This window comes from Puma concolor, chromosome A2 (assembly GCF_028749965.1).
Source record: "Puma concolor isolate L17-30 chromosome A2, mPumCon1.1.hap2, whole genome shotgun sequence".
In the NCBI taxonomy this organism is placed as follows: domain Eukaryota; kingdom Metazoa; phylum Chordata; class Mammalia; order Carnivora; family Felidae; genus Puma; species Puma concolor.
This window is the reverse complement of record NC_141668.1, coordinates 62,198,826-62,220,000: the sequence shown is the minus strand read 5'-3', so window position 1 is coordinate 62,220,000 and position 21,175 is coordinate 62,198,826. Positions and strand designations below refer to the sequence as shown.

The following is a 21,175-nucleotide window of genomic DNA, read 5'->3' as shown; positions in this document are numbered from 1 at the left end:
AATATGTCACTCAATCTTTTCTTAACAGTTCTTTTCCCTTTACCTGAATTACTAACAGTCTTCCCAAATGATTGCCATACTGCCAGTTAGCACACATCCTATCAATCCTGCAAACTATAAAATTATACTTTTTAAAAGCACATGACTGTTTATGCCACATACACTGAGCAAAATCTTTCAATGTTTTCTGTATCAGTTAAATAAGGTATATTCAAGAAATGGAAACAAGCTTGGCATTTCAGACACAGATCATTTAATAAAGACAATGGGTTACTCAGATATGAAAAGGCTCAAGTAAAAATGGGATCCATAAGAATCAGTTATGGCCACTAAGTCTTGAGAAATATAGGGTCAGAAGTGTCAGCAGAAACTAGGAGTTCAGCAAAGCTACTGTGTTGGCTACCAAGGCAGACTGTAGATGACATGTTGGGACATGGCTGGGGACTGGGGGGAGGGGGGGGGAGAAAGAGGAGGTGTTGGAGTATGGTGGGAACTTTATGGTTAATTGTTGGGCCACCTGGGAAAGTGCAAGCAAATGGCACTGGAGCTGCTGCTGTCTGCTGATGCTGAAATGACTGACAGAAGGCTGGAGGCAGAGTCCTTTCTCCTCTATGACCTTTTAGTCACACACCATTGCGTCCCAGCCAGTGAGGAAAACATAGAAATGACTTTCATCCCCAGTATCACAGAGCACATTATAAAATTGGCTGCCTGGCACTCAAAGACAATAACCACAACAGTTTATTCCACTTACGATAAACCCTGCTTCTATATTAATCTACTACTAAAGTATCAATACGTATTCTTTATTAGATTACTCTATCAGCTGAACACACTTGAACTGGCCATTATACCCTGTACATTGCATCCTAACAATTTTGTATCCCTAGAATACATTTCCTCTTCTTTCTCCATCACTGTAAATTGTATCTATCCATCTTTTAGTTCCCCTCTTAAATCTGGTTTACTTATAAAGATATTCATTCCTTAGCCCCAGACTTAAATTTTTCTTAACATACTATCCGGCACATACTCTATGGGAACTTTGTGTGTCTAAAGAAGGAACTACATTTTCCATCTATATTTTTATGGGTCTCATCTACATTTGTATATCCCTCAAATACTATACTCTAGCTTTTTATGTTATTTTTTATTTTTTAAATGTTTATTATTTTTGAGAGAGACGACAGAGCGTGCACACAGTTTGGTGGGGGAGAGGGGGAGGGAGAGAGAGAGTCCCAAGCAGGCTCCGCACTGTCAGCACAGAGCCTGCTGCAGGGCTCCATCTCACAAACTGCGAGATAATGGCCTGGGCCAAAATCAAGAGCCAGATGCTCAATCAACTGACCCACCAATTGCCCCAGAGCTTTTAAAAACCAAATAGTGTTGTGGGGCGCCTGGGTGGCTCAGTCGGTTAAGCGGCCGACTTCGGCTGGGGTCATAATCTCGCGGTCCGTGAGTTTAAGCCCCGCGTCAGGCTCTGTGCTGACAGCTCAGAGCCTGGAGCCTGTTTCAGATTCTGTGTCTCCCTCTCTCTGACCCTCCCCCATTCATGCTCTGTCTCTCTCTGTCTCAAAAATAAATAAACGTTAAAAAAAATTAAAAAAAATAAAATAAAAACCAAATAGTGTTGTAAAAACTGTATCATTTCACAAGTTCCTTCAGGGTAGAAATGATTTCTTACTCACATGCAGTTCCCAGATGTTAAGTGCTCATCAATTGATGCTATTTCCAAAACTGATGCATACAAAACTAGAAAAGCACTCAAGGCCTTATGAATATATGAACTTTAATTTCAGGAGGGCAAAAAGTTTAGCTCTTTCAGAACACAAACTTCTTTAGTTTTACTATTTTATGCTTTGCTAAGATTTAATTATGATTAATATTTAAGAGATACAATGTACTTAGTTTTCAACACCCAAAAGTTTCTCTATTAGGTTGATGTTTGAAAATTACAAGGCATTACTTTGCTATTTTTTCCTGTATCAGTTATGACACCTAAGTCAAGAACTGTGAACGAGTATCCACCTAACTATGCGACATCTCACTATATTCCACTCTGGAATCCACCACTTGACTCTGTGGAAAAAGGATATACTGTCAGTAGCAAAAAATGATAACCTTTGTGAATACCCTTTCATTGTTTTCTTTTTTTTAAATTTTTTTTTTCAACGTTTATTTATTTTTGGGACAGAGAGAGACAGAGCATGAACGGGGGAGGGGCAGAGAGAGAGGGAGACACAGAATCGGAAACAGGCTCCAGGCTCCGAGCCATCAGCCCAGAGCCCGACGTGGGGCTCGAACTCACAGACCGCGAGATCGTGACCTGGCTGAAGTCGGACGCTTAACCGACTGCGCCACCCAGGCGCCCCCCTTTCATTGTTTTCTATCCGCAGATGAACAATGTCCTCAGGCAAAAGTAAGCATTTGAATAACCTGTTAGTTCTGTGTTCGATAAACAAGGTTTTAGTGCATGCTTCAACATCAAGAATAATTTCAACTTCCATTTGATCAACAGAAAAATAATTTATATTACTTTTCTCTTTTGACGTCACTAACTTCAAAATTACTATTTCAATAGAATGCTTACAGGAGAGGAAGACCACTTTTTAAAATTTCAGTGACAAACCTTATTTGTATACCAATATTCTAAATAAGCATGTATAATAGGAATAAACATTATTCTATGTGTAAAATAGAGCAATTAGCCAAGAATCTGCTGGACTGTCACTCCTCTGAGTACAGGAGTGCTTGGCATGCTATAAATCATCAATCTATGATCTTACTGAAGTAAAAATTCATTTTCATTTATTAACTTTTGTGAGATTGTTGTGAGATCAAACTATTGCTTTCTGAATGTGCTGATTGAGGACTCCAAAGTAAGGAAGAGGTAAGCAACAAAAATCATTAAATGCTAATTTTAAAAATAATCAAGAGAAAACCTATTTAAATATATTCCACCATAATTTTTTACTGTTTACATCTCTCAAAATGTATTATGCTTAATATAGTACATTTTATCATCTAAAAATAATGCAAATTTGGTATATTTGAAAATAAGTGCTCATTTAGCAGAGGAAAAACAGATAAAACCAAACAATTAAGAAAAGGAATTAGGAGCTACGATAGAGCAGGGAATACTCAGATCAGAGGCTGAAAGCTGTCAACAGAAGAGAAGAAGGGGAAGGGACAAAAGCAGGAAAAGAATAGGTCTGGTTGTTTTTTTAAGTTTATTTATTTACTTAGTGGGGGAGGTGGGAGAGGGACAGAGGGAGAGAGAGGGAGAGAGGGAGAAAGGGAGAGAGAGGGAGGACAGTCAGACAGATAGATGGAGGGGACACGAGCAGGAGAGGGCAGAAAGAGAGGGGGAAGAGAGAGAGTCCCAAGCAGGCTCCACACTGTCAGCACGGAGCCAGATGCAGGGCTCAATCGCACAAACTGTGAGATCATGACCTGAGCCAAAATCAAGAGCCAGATGTTCAGTCAACTGACCCACCAGGTGCCCCAGAGCTTTTTAAAACAAACAGTGTTGTAAACACTGTATCACTTCACAAGTTCCTTCAAGGTAGAAATGATTTCTTACTCACATATGCAGTTTCCAGATGTTAAGTGTTCATCAATTGATGGAACTTGCAAAACTGACGCATACAAAACTAGAAAACCTTGACCTGAGCGAAAACCAAGAGTCAGATGTTTACCTACTGAGCCACCCAGGCCCCCCAATAAAGTGTCTCTTTTGCAGAACAACAGCTCCCACTGAGGAGATGCACAGCCAGGTGTTCCACAAGATCACCTCGGGAACCAGTTCAACAAGTCTGGAACTAAGGGCCTAGAGATGAGGACTTGCACAGAAGCTCCCTGAAGTGGCCTGAAATTACCTTTAGCTCATTATAATCCTAAAATCTCCTAGTACGGTGTTTTTTTTTTTTTTTTTTTGGCCATTTTTTGAACATACAATATATGTATTAGCATGTTACATGCTAGGCCTGCACAGCTAACCTAAGAGCCTAAGTTACAAAATGTGTGTCCTCTGTGTATCAAGCTGCCTGCTTTTGCCCCCTAGCACACTGAATAAAAGCATCCTGCACTAAACCCAAAAGGAGACAGGGCTTTGACGACTATTTTTTTTATCTACTTACCTGTTGCCAGTAATAAAACAAACAAACTTTTTGCTCAAAACAAAAGACTTGGGCTGGTCTATTGACTGACACACCCCAAGAAATGGATCCTTTGTGTTTGGTGACAGAATGCCTGCTTCAATCAATCCCCTTAATGTGATTTAAAACCCCATGTGGAATATTGATCTGTACTTGACATCTGCCCAACTTTTTTAATTCAATGATTTTTATCAGTGGCTGAGGCAAACAAAAGTGATCCCACATAACCGAATTTCTTTGCAGTCATAATTTTACCTACAGCCTAATTTGGAGTCTTGCAGTGCTAAAAGCAGGTTATTAATGCTGTGACGAGCTTTAGAGCCAATTTGAGTATTATTGGGCAAAAAATCATTCAAGTGTCTGCTTTTTCCTGAGCCTATCAGCCAACACATCAGTGATGACCAGCAGCTGTCTCTGTGTGGGCTTTAATGAGCCTGCAAATGAGACCCTGATGTAAAGAGGCTTTGGCAGCCTTAGAGATCTGTGAAATTGCCATTTTTTAATAGGGAATTTCCAAATGGAAGACAGTGTATATTATGAAAATGTGCCAGAAAGGTTGGGGGTGTCACAATGAGTTTTTGTTTTTTGTTTTTGTTTTCGTTTTTTAATCAAGAAGCAAAGTTAAATTTATCTTATGGCAACAGCAGGATGAACTCCATAGGTTTTGAATGGATACAAAATTCTCACCAAGACCCAGTAACACACTTCAATTATAAGAATGTCTATTAAAGATATTTTTCTTAAAACATCCCACCAGACAATTCCTAACCAAAAAAAGTTAGATAAAAATAATACAATGAAACTATTATATGCATTTTGACTAAAAGCATTCAAATCAATCTTTTGATTATGACCAGATTATAGTAATCTATAAGTAACACCACTAATTTCATTTAAAAATTTAAAAAATGAGGAAATCAGTGAGTATAGAACAAGTACTATATATAATGCTCTTTACAAGAACTTTCATATATATTACATGCAGAAGATTCTTTGTTTCACTATAAAGCATTAAATAGGCTACGTGCACTGTGAAAATCCAAGAGGAGAAACATGTCTACATTCTCTTTGCACTCTTCTACCCTCTCCTCCTCTCTTCTTCTTCTCTCCCTCCTTCCTTCTCCATTTCTGTCTGTGTGTCCCTATCTCTGTTTCTCCCACTCCAAAAAAATCTCATGGAACTCATGTTCTCAAAGCAAGTCACTTCAAAACAAAGGATCATGTTAAAATGTAAATTCTGATTCAGTAGGATCTGAGGCATCTTCGTTTCTAAAACATTCCCTGGCGATGTCTATATTGCTGGTTTGTCAACCACACTTTCAGTAGGAAGACTCAATAACTCATTTTGGAAAAAAAAAGAGGTTAGAGTGGAAGAGAGCCAAAGCATAAGACACTCTTGAAAACTGAGAACAGAAGATTGATGGGGGGTGGGAGGAAGGGGAGGGTAGGTGATGGGCATTGAAGAGGGCATCTTTTGGGATGAGCACTGGGTGTTATATGGAAACCAGTTTTATGAAAAATTTCATATATTAAAAAAATAAATAAATAAATAACTCATTTTGAGAAATGCTAATCTATGCAAAAAATAATGGTCATATGATCAGGGAAGGTTCACTGTAAGAATGAAAGGAATGATTTTTCAGAGCCATGAGTTTGAAGGATGAGGAATGTCTGCAGGTATTTAACACGGTTGATAAGAAAGACAGTATTATTAGCAGAAATTGAGGTGTCAGTATTATTCGTGGATTTGACCTGGAAAATGAGTTCCATATTGAGGCATCAGCATGACAATAGGTGACAATACCTAATCAATAGTTAGAAGTAAGAGTGATACCTATCAATGTAGTCAGTGGAATGAAATGGAAATGGTTGAGGAACAGAGTTCAGACAACGTAAGTATTTGGGAGGTGGGTAATGAAAGAAATGTGTCACAGAAGAGTTAGAGAAGGAGCTACCAGAAAGACAACCAGATACTAAGTGGCTGAAAAAAGGAGAGAAAAAAGTCTGTGTATTTTTTTAAAGTTTATTTATTTTGACTAGGAGAATGCAGGGGAGGGGCAGAGAGAGAGAAGGAAAGAGAGAATCCCAAGTAGGATCTGCACTGTCAGCATGGAGCCCATTGCGGGGCTCCACCCCATGAACCAAGAGATCATGACCTGAGCCACAACCAAGAATCAGACATTTAAATGACTGAGCCACCCAGGTGCCCCAAGAAAAATCTTTTTAAAAGCAACTTGTAAAGGGTTCAGGATCAGATGCCAAAGTGTACATAAGAAATAAGGAAGAGTAAATAACATAGTCTGTAGAGCCTAATTTTTAAAATAAAAAACATTAAGAGGCTGAGAGGATAACAAGGTTGAAAAAAAGATCTGCTTTTTCTGCAACTGAGAAGCTTCAGAGTATTGTTAGAGGCCAGTGAGGTCTCTGGAAAGGGAGAGACTATACAAACAAGAATAAAGAAAATTGCATAACAGCTTTCAATGTGCAGTAGTCCTTGTGAAAAAAAGCCTAAATTGGATCAAAATCACAAGTGGAAATATTGTACTTGAAAGAAGAGGAACCCTTATATCAGGAGAATAATGAAAAGGAGGAAGAGGATGAAGACAGTCCCTGGAAGCTTCTCAAAGATACAATTAGAGGCACCAGCACCCTGCTCTTGGTTTCTTCTTTCCAATGAGTGAATGCTCACCTTCAATTATTGTTTTTAAGAGAGAGTGAGAGCATCCGAGCAGGGCACAAGGACAGAGGGATAGAAAGAGAAAATTTCAAGCAGGCTCCATGCTCAACACAGAGCCTGATGTGGGGCTCGATCACATACCCTGGATCATGACCTGTGCTGAAATCAAGAGTCAGATGCTCCAAAGATTGAGCCACCAAGGTACCCTAATTTTGATTTCGATTCTAATTTACTTCTTCTACTTTTCATCCTCCTTTTCTTCTAAGGTAAGCGGGACAAAATTGCTTACACAACAAAAGGACCTTTACTAAAACAGTATTAAGTAGTGGAGGTGACAATCTGACTTTTTTGGCAGTCTCTTATAATTTATTTATTTTTTAATTTTTAAGTTATTTACTTATTTTTGAGAAAGAGAGAAAGAGAGAGAGTGTATGCACATGTACATGTGAGTCGGGGAGGGTCAGAGAGAGAGAGAGGGAGAAAGAGAATCCTGAGCAGGCTTCACATTGTCAGCACAGAGCCTGACAGGAGGCTTGATCTCACAAAATTGTAAGATCATGACTTGAGCCAATATCAAGAGTCAGGTGCTTAACTGACTGAGCCACCCAGGTGTCCCAAGAGACACATTTAATACAGAGAAATGTACTTTACTCATTCTTTTGAAAAAGGTAATTTCAAGACTCCAACGAAAGTTAAATGTCCTTCTAGCATTGTGTGTATGTACCTTAAATCACATTAAATTAATTTTATATGTACATCTTCCCCACCCAATTTTTTGCTCTTCAAAACTTGACTAGATCTTAACTTTATTTCCATCCTGTGCATTTCATTCTGTGCCAATCACCACGTAGCTGCTCAATAAAGATATATTCTTCCAAAGTGTGACAGAGATAGTAATAGATCAGACTTGTTTTTCTTGATGTTGTATGGAATTGGTCTCCATAGCAAAACTACTTGCACTTATTTGTAAAATATATTTAATGGGTTTTGAAATGTTAAAAGATCCCATCCAAAAATAAAAATTTTATTTTGAACTTTGGCATTAAGAAATTTTTTCCTTTATTCAAATTCTTCTGCATGCAATGCTCACATTCTGAAAAAAGGGGCAAGGGCACCTGGGGCACACAGTTGGTTAAGCATCCTACTCTTGATTTTGGCTCAGGTCCTGATCTCTCAGTTTTCTGAATTTGAGTCCTGCATTAGGCTCTGTGCATCGCCTACATGGAGCCTGCTTGAGGTTCTCTCTCCTTCTCTCTTTATCCCTCCCCCACTCATGCTCTGTCTCTCTCAAAATACACAAACATTAAAAAAATTCTGGATAAAGGTAATGGAACAGAGACCCCTCAAAGAGTGACAAAGCTAACACACTCAGAATTTTCAAGAAAATTTTAGCACAATCAATATTCCTGATAGCTCAGAAATCTTTGGCTGGTAATAGGGCGATTAAAAAAAAAAGGTAACATACATGGTTTAGTTATTTTCTAAAATTAGGGATGATGTTCATTAATGAGCAACACGAGCAAGAATGATGGGTCTCTTGTGTCAGTTTGCAAAAATTCATGACCTGACACTCAACTTTGTATTTCAGGTAGTTTTAGAAGACTATTTAACAGAATCCCACTTACATGTAAATTTACTCTGGAGACTGTTAAATATCCCCTTATATAGACTTTCTGCTTAAGTGTTATAAAAACTGCTTTTGATATGATTCACTGATTTTCATCTCAAATCAGCTTTACTTGACTTTTTCCTTAGACTATTGAGTGTCATGGCAATAACCTGATTACATCTCTAGGATTAGGCTTATAATTCTTCCTCATTTTTCATATTGTTATTATTCCAGATAATATGTCCATCCAGACCTTTCACACAACTTTAGTATATCGCATAACTTCAACTAACGTTATCTTTTTTTAATAGTAATTATAAAAATGTCACATACATTGAAAGTACACATTTGAGATTTGTCCTGCCAAATCACACAAATTGATTTTATGGTTAGAGTATTCCCTATGGATAGGTTTTTAAAAACATTCTTAGGCTTTTCATTGCCAAATAAAACTGAAATATCTGGAATGAAAAAAAAATATATTGATGTATTACTAATAGAAATAAAAGTCCAGGGGCACTTGGGTGGCTCATTTGGTTTAGCATCCGACTCTTGGTTTTGCCTTAGGCGAAATCTCAGTTTCATGGGTTCAGGCCTCATGTCGGGCTCTGTGCTGGCAGCACAGAGCCTGCTTGTGATTCTCTCTCTGTCCCCCTCCCCCACTCACACTGTCTCTCCCTTAAAAAATTAATAAACTTTAAATAAAAAGAAATAAAAAATCCTGTACATGCTTATAAACGTAGCTTAATTAAAATTTTTTTTTTTTACTTTATTTTAGAGAGAGAGAGAGAGAACACAAGTTGGGGAGAGGGGCAGAGAGAGAATCTTAAGCATGAGCAAGGAGCGTGATATGGGGCTTGATCCCCCGACTCTGGGATCATGACCTGAGCCTAAATCAAGAGTCAGATGCTCAACTGAATGAGCCACACAGGCACCCCCACGTAGCTTAATTTTTTAAGTATATCCAAATCTTGATTGAATATAAGCTCATATGGAGGGAAGACCTGCAATGGAAAGATACTCCTTTGAAAAGAAGGAGACAATAATGCATCTCTGTCTTTACAAAAATCCAGCTACATTACATGCCTAGCATGATATAAACAAATCAACTCGAGCCCCTGGATAACCATGGTCATATGTACATATGGATGTAGATTCTGAACTCCAAGTTCATTGCTCTTTTTCTTTTAGAAAATTACTGTATATGTGTGTTTATATGTATGTATATTATATTTATATTATATATATAAAATCTGTTATCTCATTGGTAAAATGAGAAGCTGATTAATACCAACTTCCTAACACTGTTGCAAAGACTGAATGAAATAATGTATATAAAATGCTCGGACAGTACCTGACACATACTAAGCAATACATAAGACCTTATTCCTTTTCTTTCCTTTTCTCTATTGTTTTTGTGGCCTTTCTCTGCCCAGATTTCATATATATGAACATGAACATACAAGCACACAAGTACTCAAACAGCACATATGTTTGCACCCACACACATATGTAGAGTCATTTAGCAAACTATGGAAACATTGCATGTTATTTTGAACTCCACAGAAGACACAAAATTTCAAACTGCTTAAAAAATATACACATGCTGCCCAGCTCCAAAAGGTTTTAAAAGGGCTTCTAAATGCAACTTAAAGATGGTATTTAAGAGATAAAATAGAATCTAAAGAAATTAAGAAAACCCCTAGACATTTGTTAGACATTTGAGATGGACTGATTATATTAGGTGAGCACATAATGAGGCTGGAGTTTTTCACATAACAAAAAGAAGTAAACTTTTTACCATATTGTTTTAATCTGTTGTAAAATAAAATGTATAAACAAGTACATAAATAATTTTCTGGAATTACACAAATATTTTTCCACAAGACACATTTTTCTGGAAACACATTTTGCCATGCACACAAAATTGATATTCAAAATCTAACATTTCTTATGTTACTTTTCTATAAAGACTAAGGACATCAATAATTCCTATTTCAGTTTAGGTATATATCTTTGGACAGTAAGACGACATTCCAAGTATTCTGTTTTCTGGTAGCCTGATATTAATTGATTTTTAATAATCCCTTAGGATTTTTTTTAAAGTAACATAGGCCTGAATTAAGACTTTGATGGGTGAGAATATAAATGCATTATTGAATACTCAAAAGTATACAGATCATATTTCTTGATATGGTAGGGACCATGATTTAAATACTAGATGTGAGGAAGATATATTTTTTAATGAAAATTTATGAGATGAATTACTTATTCTTGCTCAAAGCAAAGGTCAAATAGCCTCAGTAGGGCACTGACAGTGGGAAATATTACAAATGGAACTAATACTGTCATAAAAATTACATCTTTTCAAGCTCTTGCAAAAAATAATAAATTATTGAAACAGAAGCGCTCTTTATAATGAAAAAGAGGCTTAGTCTGAGATTGTATGTGGCATGTTTTATGAAAAGACTACCTTACCCATAATATAATTCAGCAAGTGATTTTGGATAAAACTATATCATAATGGGATATAGCTACTTAAAATTAGCTGGAGGAATTAAGAAATGGATGATTTTTAAAAATATTTACTTAAATCTTAACTATGTTCCACAGATTTATGGGTTACTTAAGTCAATTCCATGGAGAGTGTTTACTTTAGAATTTTTACGCCTAATTTGTAAATATACACAACTACCATGAAGATGATTTGTTGTTTACATAAAATTTCTTAAAGTGGTCCTCAAACAATAATAATGATTCAAATACTGGTGAAAAATATAAAATACAAACTTAGGGGTTTTTTTGGTACTTAGTCTGAAAAACCCTCTGTACATGACTAACAAGTGTCAATCCCTAAACACTTATAATAAAAACAACATAGAAATTTAAAAATTACAATAGGTTCCAGATTTCAGTATGATGGAAAGATATTGAAAGATTATGCTAAATAGTTAAGATACAGTTTAAGAAAAGGGATACTTAGAATCAGTATAGGTATAAGAAAACATAATTTCATAGTTTATTAAATTATTTCAAACTCAACTTTAGTAGAAGGCAATTTGAGAATCCGGTTAGTAATAGTTTCTTTGGAGCTGTGCTCATTCTGTGCTCATTTATGCTAATTTAGTTCAGAGATTTGCCTTTGCAATTGAGTGAAAAACTTAACAGTTCAAATAAATTGAGGAATATCAAGTGAACAGATATTATTGTTCACCTGCTCAATCATTAATTTTGTTCAATCTCGGGGCGCCTGGGTGGCGCAGTCGGTTAAGCGTCTGACTTCAGCCAGGTCACGATCTCACGGTCCGGGAGTTTGAGCCCCGCGTCAGGCTCTGGGCTGATGGCTCAGAGCCTGGAGCCTGTTTCCGATTCTGTGTCTCCCTCTCTCTCTGCCCCTCCCCCATTCATGCTCTGTCTCTCTCTGTCCCAAAAATAAATAAACGTTGAAAAAAAAATTTTTTTTTTTTTTAAAATTTTGTTCAATCTCTACTCCCTCATTAGGAAAACCACAGATTTATTTTTAAAAAAATTTAGACTAAGCAGAGCTGTTTGTGTAGGTATGGTGGGCGCTTTACCCCAGCTCAGATCCTGTATTAATGATGTCCAGAATGGGTAATTCTGTCCTTCTTTGCCAGTGACTAATTTCTACTGGGACTTGAATAGAATACTTTTATCCTGATTCAAAAAACAAAGAGATGAGGAAGTGAGGCATGCACTGAGAACCACTCCTTTTCTAGGCTGGTCAAAGACATTATATATACTGCTGCAGAAGTGATCCTTGGGCCATCAGAAAGAATGGAAAATTGCATGGTATTTAGTGCTGTTCTGAAATGAGCCTTTGAAACCATGCTACAGCTGCCGAACTCCAGGCTTCTGGTACCTAGGTACCAGGTACCAGAAGTCACTCATACCTAGAATAATTGAAGGATCCCATTGGAATTGATCACTCAATACTGAGTAAATGACCAGCTGGCATACTGATAAATGTGTAGGATTTATTTGCTTGTGTGTTTATTTATTTATAGGCAGTTTTTATTCCCACTGTGGAGCCCAACACAGAGCTTCAACTCACAAACGTGAGATCAAGATCTGAGCCGAGATCAAGAGTTGCATGCTTACCTAACTGAGCCATGTAGGTGCCCTGGCTTTATTTTCTTTATTTTTATATTTAATATAGAAAAGTGTTTTTAAAATACCATGATCACATTCCTTTAATTGAGATAAGATATTCTTAAATGGAAGAAAACTGTGGATATCATTAGAGTTAATGAAGTCTCGGTTTTTATTTTGTTTTTAATTTAATTTTATTTTTTTACTTTTTAAATTTCAGTGTATTTAACACACAATGTTGCATTAGTTTCAGGTGCACAGCATAGTGATTTCACAACTCTATATTTGATGCTATGCTCACCACAAGTATAAATACCACTTGTCACTTGACTTTTATTCTCATGACTTACTAATTCCATAAATGGAAGCCTCTATCTCCTACTCCCCTCCACCCATTTTACCCATCCTCCACCCACCGTCCCTTGGACAACCATCAATGTGTTTTCTGTATTGACAAGTCTGATTCTGTTTTTGCTTATTCATTTTTTTTTCTTTAGATTTCACATATAAGTGAAATCACATGGCATTTGTCTTTCTCAGTCTGAGTAATTTCTCTTGGCCTAATACCTTCTAGGTTCATCCATATTGTTGCAAATACCAAGAGTTCATCCATTTTACGGTTGCATAATACTCTATTTCGTGTGTATGTGTGCATGTATGCATCACCTCTTCTTTAGCCATTCATCTATCTATAGACACTATCTATAGACATATATAGACTATAGATATGGTTGCTTCCGTATCTTGGCAATATGTTAACGATGCTGCAATAAACATAGGGATGCATACATGTTTTTTGAATTAGTGTTTTGTTTTCTCTGGGTAGTAGAATTACTGGATTATATAGTAATTATATTTTTAAGTTTTTGAAGAACCACCATACTGTTTTCCATAATGGCTCTACCAATTTACATTCCAACCAACAGTATACAGGGTTTCCCTTTTCTTCACATCCTCACTAACATTATTTCCTGTGTTTTTTACATTAGCCATTCTGACAGGCTTAAGATGGTATCTCACTGTGGTTTTGATTTGCATTTCCCTCATGAATAGTGATGTTGACCATCTTTTCATATATCTGATAACCATTTATATGTCTTGTTTGGAAAAATGTGTATTCAGGTCTTCTGCCCATTTTTTACTCAGATTTTTTTGTGTGTTGAATAGTTCTAGTTTAATACTGGAAAAAATATGTTCATGTACACCAATTAGTTTCTTTACTGAATTCTAACACTATACAAAATACAGCATAAAGAAAAATCCAAAATCAAAATCAGACTTACAGTAAGTCAAATGTAGCCTACCATTAATAACAATGAACATCCTAGGTGGTTATTTCATAGACCTATTTTTTGTATTCAAGGAATGCTTGAACTCCCAAGCCAGAAGAAATTATCTACATTATTTTTATGGGATGATGAAATTGAGTCCTAATCCTGGGTGTATAGATATTTTGATAATACAGAAATATTTTTGGTCAAACATGTTGAAAAGAACTTCAATTTGTAATGCCTGCTTTTGAGATAACGAAACAAATTTGTATGTATTACTCATGTATTTCCATGTATTTTCAGTGTTCATCAGTGATTTGTTGAAGGCAGTTTGTACCAACTCAGGGGACCCAATTGTTGAATTTTCAAGAATCTTAGGATTCAGTTGTTAAACACAGCTATTATTAAAATCAAATTAACTTGAAATTAAATAAGTTACATTAAATATAAAGATAATAAATGCTCAAGATTCATCACTTCTTAATTGATATACTACATTGACTGCATTATTAAGTCAAATTTGCTCTTTCCTGGCCCCCATGACCCTTTATTTTCTTTCACAGTATTATCTGTTTTCTGTTCAGCAGTGGATGGCTATTCACCCATCACCCTACAAGGCTGTCCTTCATTCTGCTATTAAAGCTTACCATATTGCAACAACGTTTTTTTCTGAGAGCTGATAAAGAATTCAAGCTCATTGTCAATAGCATTTAAATTATATTTCATCATATTATCTAATACATTTGTTAGTGTTGACAATGTGGAGGCCACTACTGCCATTTCAGGGATACATTTAAATGGAAGTATAGGATACCTTTAAATATCATCAAGTACACAGGAAAGATCCCCACAGTAACTGACTTTACCATTCAAAAATGGCAATAATGCTAAGATTTGAATAACCTAAATTAAATCTGCTTCTTTGTAAAAACAAAAACTTTTATCAGAAGATACAGTTTGAAGCATAAATTTCAGGAAGTATGAGCATCATCTATTTTTTTTCCAAATGTTGTCACTCTCATCTGGGAAAAGACCTAGTAATAACCTAACAATTTTGGGGGTAGACACATGGAAGAAATGGATTATATATGTTTACTAAAATATATGTACACACATGATTATAATAGCTCATACATAATACCACCTAAGTGGAAATAATTTAACAGTTCAGAACAGAAAAATGGAAAAATAAACTGTATTGTCACATAGTGGATACTATGCAGCCACAAAAAATAGTCAACTATATGAAACAACAGGGAAAAACCTCACAAACTTAACACTGAAAAAGATATAATAATGTCTAGATCACATAATTTCATTTATGTATAATTAAAAAACAGGCAAAATTAATCTACAGTGTTAGATGTCAGGAGTATGCTTATCCTTGGAGAGGGTAATAACTGAAGGAGAGCATATGAAGAACTTTAGAAATATTGCTAACATCCTGGCTTTCAAATTCTTTTCTGGTAATTTGTGTGTTCAATTTTCAACAAGGTTTTGATTTACACACTTAAGATTTTCCCTTCTTGTTATGTTATCGACTAAACAATTACTTAGAAAACTAAAACAAATCTGGTTACAAATAAGCATAACCATACCAGATCTTTTATATGTACCCATTATTATTAATTATAATGATTGTTCCTTTATAACCTCACTAACACACACACAAACAGACGTATGTACACCCTAAAAGGAACTAAATCTGAAAACATTCCACTACTCTAGATTCAAGTAACAGGCAATACAAATATTCTATTGATACAAATCCAGCCATTTTAGACATAGATGAAGAAAAATGAAAAAGCAAGGTAGTGTTAAAAAAATCAATATTTCAATTACCAGTTATAATATTTATTTCTTATGCCTTGGTATTCTTATTATTTTAATATTTATTTTTCAGACAGAGAGACAGAGGGTGAGCAGGGGAATGGCAGAGAGAGAGGGTGACACACAATTTGAAGCAGGGTCCAGGCTCTGAGCTGTCAGCACAGAGCCCATCACTGGGCTCAAACTCACAAACTATGAGATCATGACCTGAGCTGAAGTCAGTCTCTTAACCAACTGAGCCACCCAGGTACCCTGTACCTTGGTGATTATTAAGAATTAATGAAGTCATAGTCTCTGATGATTTATCAATACTATGTGTGATACATCTGTATCAGATAGGTAAGCAAATTACAGTAACCTATTCATAACTTTTTCCTTCAGTTTTCCACATCCATAACTGGGTGGCTCAGTTGGTTAAGCATCCAACTCTTGGTTTTGGCGCAGGTCATGATGTTACGGTACATGAGTTTGAGCGCCTCATTTGGACTCTGTGCTGACAGTGTGGAGACTTCATGGGACTCTCTCTCTCTCTCTCTCTCTCTCTCTCTCTCTCCCTCTAAAAATAAACAAACTTAAAAAATTGAGAGACAAATCTTGAATTTCAAGAAGAAAATATTTTGGTATTAATATTAATGTGGCACTGTAGAATTAATTTTTTCCCAACAAATGTATCGGCATGAAGGTGTATTAAGCATCTAATATAAGATTATGCCACTAACAAAGTGTTAATACATAGGTATTCTTACTCTTCTAATTTTGATTTCTTGAGAATGTATATACTGTCCAGTATCAATAATTTTCTTGTTAAGTTTTCCATATTGTTACCCAGTTGGTTTTGTAGTTTACTTCCATACAGGTTCTACAGCATTGTGTCTTTAGTTTTTCATGATCTATTAAACATCTCCAGGAGAATGTAAGTTTGACACTGACATAGTTTTAAGAAAAAAGAAAAAATGGACCAATTATTGCAGAGAAAAATCAAAGAACCTTCCATTTCCTTAACTACTACCTTTATCTAGGCCAAACTCCCACTTGCTTTTACACTGGCTTCTTAATTTATTTCTCTCCATCCAGATACTGATCATTTTCCTTCAAACTGATTTCCCTCTCCTTTCAACACACACACATACTGCATATAAAATTAAATCTACATTTCACAGGCTGGTATTTAATACTGTATCTTTTTATGTGATGTAGCTAATTAGCAACATCCACACCCTGTCTTCAAAACTACACACATATACACACACAACATCATGCCCTCAAGTTACTCAATGTTTTTCTCCCAAAGGAGTCTATGACATTATATAAAGGGGAAAGATGAGGAGTCTCAAAAGGAGACAGGACTTGCCTACAATCAAACAGCCATAAAATCATCAAAAGGCATATCATTCAGTCTTCTGAAAGTCCAGTTCCAAGCTCCCTTTTCAATACTGTTTATTATTGTATCCACACTACTTGGCAAGATTCTTCCAACATTTGAACCAAGTTCCTTAATCTATTTTTATTATACTTGATTTGTTGTATATTCACAAAAATTTATTATCAGATAACAATAACTGCAATAACTGAAAATATTTTAAAATAAAACAGCCTATTTATAACAACCAGGAAATAATAAACTGTAATTTAAAAATATTTTACAGAGTTTTATTTAAAAAAAAATATTAATTCACATAGGCAGGTGGTTGTTAAGATAAGGTTTAAGGAAAAAAAGGGAGAAAACCTAACAAAGAAGTTAGTATCTGTTGTACACAATGTCAAGAACTTCTGGTTGGAAACAGAAATTCTAATTTTTGTAATGAGTCACCTTCTTATTTTACTAAGCATCTTTATAATGCTACAGTTTGTTATGTTTAAACCTAAAAAGTATAAGGTCTGTTTAGGTATCTAAGAGCCTAGCAACAAGAAGATTGTTTTAAGCCATTTGTTACTTTGCTTGTAAAACAAACGCCTTTATATAGAAATGGAAAACAAAACTGTTCTGTAATGAATCTTTTCAGTTCTGTTTCTGGCATTCCACTTGTTTCTGGATGAATTATTGCTCAAATGTAAATTTTTACTGAATAAGATTTATCCTTGCATCATTAACTTTTTGGGACATATACAGAAATGATGTATATATTTAAGTGAAATTCTTAAGATAAAGTAATTAGTTATATTGAGCACAATGGAATCAAATTAATGTAATTATAGGATCATATAACAAACAGTGTGTACTGTATAATATCCATAGAAGAAAAAAAAACACTCTTAGGTTTATTATTTATATGAAGAGCTGTAAAAACAACCCTAAAAAACATGCGTGTATGTATCTTAATTTATAGAATATATATTTTATCATGTACGTTCAATGAAAAGTTGGGGAAAATCACATGGTAAAGAATTACACTAGACACAGCCATATATACTGAGTTCCTTTGCATCTTTTTTGTCCAAGTATCTGCTATTTTTTTCTCCATTTCAATAGGCTCAGTAATCCTACTTATCAGTAATCTTCTGCTTTCTTTGTCCACCTTCTTTTCATATTCATTTTACTCTTTTCCATTTATTGGCTTCCATGTAAAGCCAATATATTATGAGGATTGAAAGGAAAAAGAAAATATCCACACACATACACCTCAGGTCAAAAGAATCAAAGATATAAAGTTATTTGTTCAACCAACACACCTGAAGCAATACTCTATTTTTTTAAATTATTATTTTTTAATGTTTATTTATTTTTTGAGATAGATAAAGTACGAACAGGGCAGAGATACAGAGACACAGAATAGGAAACAGGTTCCAGGCTTTGAGCTGTCAGCACAGAGCCCTACGTGGGGCTCAAACGCCCGAGCCATGAGATCATGACCTGAGCTGAAGTCAGACGCTCAACCCACTGAGCCACCCAGGCACCCCAATACTCTTTAAATAGGTAGCTCACAAATCTTAAGTAAAATATATTGACTATTGTATTTTCCTTACCTGAAAAGAAAGTTGTCAAGAAGGAAGATAATTTCCACGGGGCCTAGAAATGAGATTCAGGAACAAGAATGTATCAGAGTTTCTGAATCAGAGTAACAAAATTGAGGTTACAAATACTCTAATCCCGCCCCTTTCTGTCTTAATATTCCCTTTTTCTAATATGGACTAAAAAATAATTTACTTTCAATTTATTTATTCTGAAAATTCTTGACAACTTTTCCTCCTTATCTTTCTACTGAAATTTGTCTTTCAAACTTAGCAGTATGGTATGGTTTGGCAGATCCACCCTCCAGACTTCCCTTCCCTTGCTGAAATCATTAAGCCTCTGTAATAACTACAACATACAGGGAATTTAATGCACTACTAGATTCAATGGAATTTAAAGGAAATTGAAAATTGGAAAACAACCACACAAATATGAAGTTGAAATTTTAGCAGCGAAAGGAAGCAAGGAAAATATAAAACATAAAACACTTTACCTTAAGACATCAGTAAACAGAATCAGTATAGGTCCTTCAAGAAACTGAAGAGGCTGAAGTTAAACCCGCCACACCGATGTAAGGGCCTTAAGAAAGGTCCTAGAAATTTTGATTTAATTAGCTTACGGTGTGGAACAGCATCAAGATTGTAAAAACTCTCCCCAGGTGATTCTACTATGCAGCTAAGGCTGAGGACTACTTAGCAGAGCCTTGGTTCCTAAAGAGTGGTGCCTAAGCCTGCAGCATTAGCATCACCTGGGAACTTACTAGACAGGTGAATTTCACCCCTTTCTCATCAGTCCTACTAAGTAAGAAATTCCGGTGGTGGGGCCCAGCAATTTGTGATTTACTAAGTTCGCCAGATGACTTTGATGTTGCTCTCTAATTGGAGAATCACTATTTAAGAGGATCAGAGGAGGATTTTTTGCAGCAGTTCTTATCTATTTTTAAGATCTCAAATTTAAGTAGATGTGGAGAGGAAGGAAGATGTAGTCTCTACTTGCTCAAGTCAGAAACCTGGGGGTCATCTCTGACTCCTCCACCAAAGTGAATTGTGCAGTATGTGCTAAGATTCTGCATTTCTAAAAGGCTGGCATTTGATGTCCATGGTGCTGACCATGAGACCGGTCTATTAGTAGTGGGTAGGGAGCACTTCAGATGGGGAAGCATTGCGGATGAAAGAGTTTGGAGAAATATATTAAACGTCAGGTAGAGTGTAATGAAATGAGGCTAAAATATACACAGTAAAATCATGCAGAGCCTTGTAAGGGACATGAAGCTCTTGAATTTTATCCTTGGTTAAAGGCAGTCATCAATGACTAAAGCAGTGTAGAGATGTAATCAGATACACATTTTTAAATTTTTTTTTCAACGTTTTTATTTATTTTTGGGACAGAGAGAGACAGAGCATGAACGGGGGAGGGGCAGAGAGAGAGGGAGACACAGAATCGGAAACAGGCTCCAGGCTCTGAGCCATCAACCCAGAGCCTGACGCGGGGCTCGAACTCACGGACCGCGAAATCGTGACCTGGCCGAAGTCGGACGCTTAACCGACTGCGCCACCCAGGCGCCCCTTTTTTTAAATTTTTTTTTCAACGTTTCTATTTATTTTTGGGACAGAGAGAGACAGAGCATGAACGGGGGAGGGGCAGAGAGAGAGTGATACACATTTTTAAAAAATCACTCAAAGGAAAAAAAATCAGATCAGCCACGGAATTGAGAATCAACTGCAAGGAAATCAATACTACAAGTTAGAATATTTTGAGGAGGCTATTAGAATCCTCCAGATAGGTGTGGTGTTTTTTTTCTTTTTTTTGATTACAGTTATGGTGGCAAGATAAATATTTGATATATATTCTGGAGGAAGAACAGGAAATTATTTTTATATAGAATATGAGATAAAACCAAAAGGAAAAATGAATACAGATATATGCATAATGAAATCATAAAATTATAGATGGCTACTAGTCAACTGGAGATAGCAAATAAATATTTGGCTATATAGGTGTGGAGCTCTGAAGAGAAGTTGAGGTTCAAGTTCATATTTGAGTGTCACTGGTATGTAGATATTTTCCAAATCCATGAAAAGCTGTGGAAAGAGTATAAAGAGATAAAACAGTCTACTAATAAGCCTGAAGAAACATTAAGAGACTTGGTAGAAGAGTGGCTAACAAAGGAGACTAAAGTAGGTAAAGAGTTAGGGAGAACTCCCAGAAGGCTGTGGGGTTGGGAACAGCCAAAAAAGAAAGTTTCTGAAATAAGGAGAGACCAACATTGAAAAAATTGCTGAGATGTCAAATAAAAATAGGACTTGGAAATGCACATTTGACTTAACAAAAGATCATGTGGGAGAGTGGATCCAGTGGAAAAGTTTAGGAGAGAAACCAGATGTTTTTCAGTTGCAGAGTGATTAAGAGAAGTCGAGAAAATGTGGGTGAGTCATTCTTGTCAAAAATTAGTGAAGCTTAATCTCTTTTGTAAGCATCTCATTCTCTTTTAAATTCACAAACGCTGGAATTCCTCTTTGTAGCTGTCATTCTACACACTTTTTTTTTTTTTTTTTTTTTTTTTTACAAATT

At 35.9% G+C, this 21,175-nt stretch overlaps 1 protein-coding gene across 1 annotated transcript in view; it reads right to left on the bottom strand.

Moving 5' to 3' along the window:
• The window catches only part of DGKB (diacylglycerol kinase beta), a 792,867-nt gene that overhangs the window by 749,901 nt on the left and 21,791 nt on the right, over window positions 1-21,175 (bottom strand). The gene's annotated exons all lie outside the window — the stretch shown is intronic.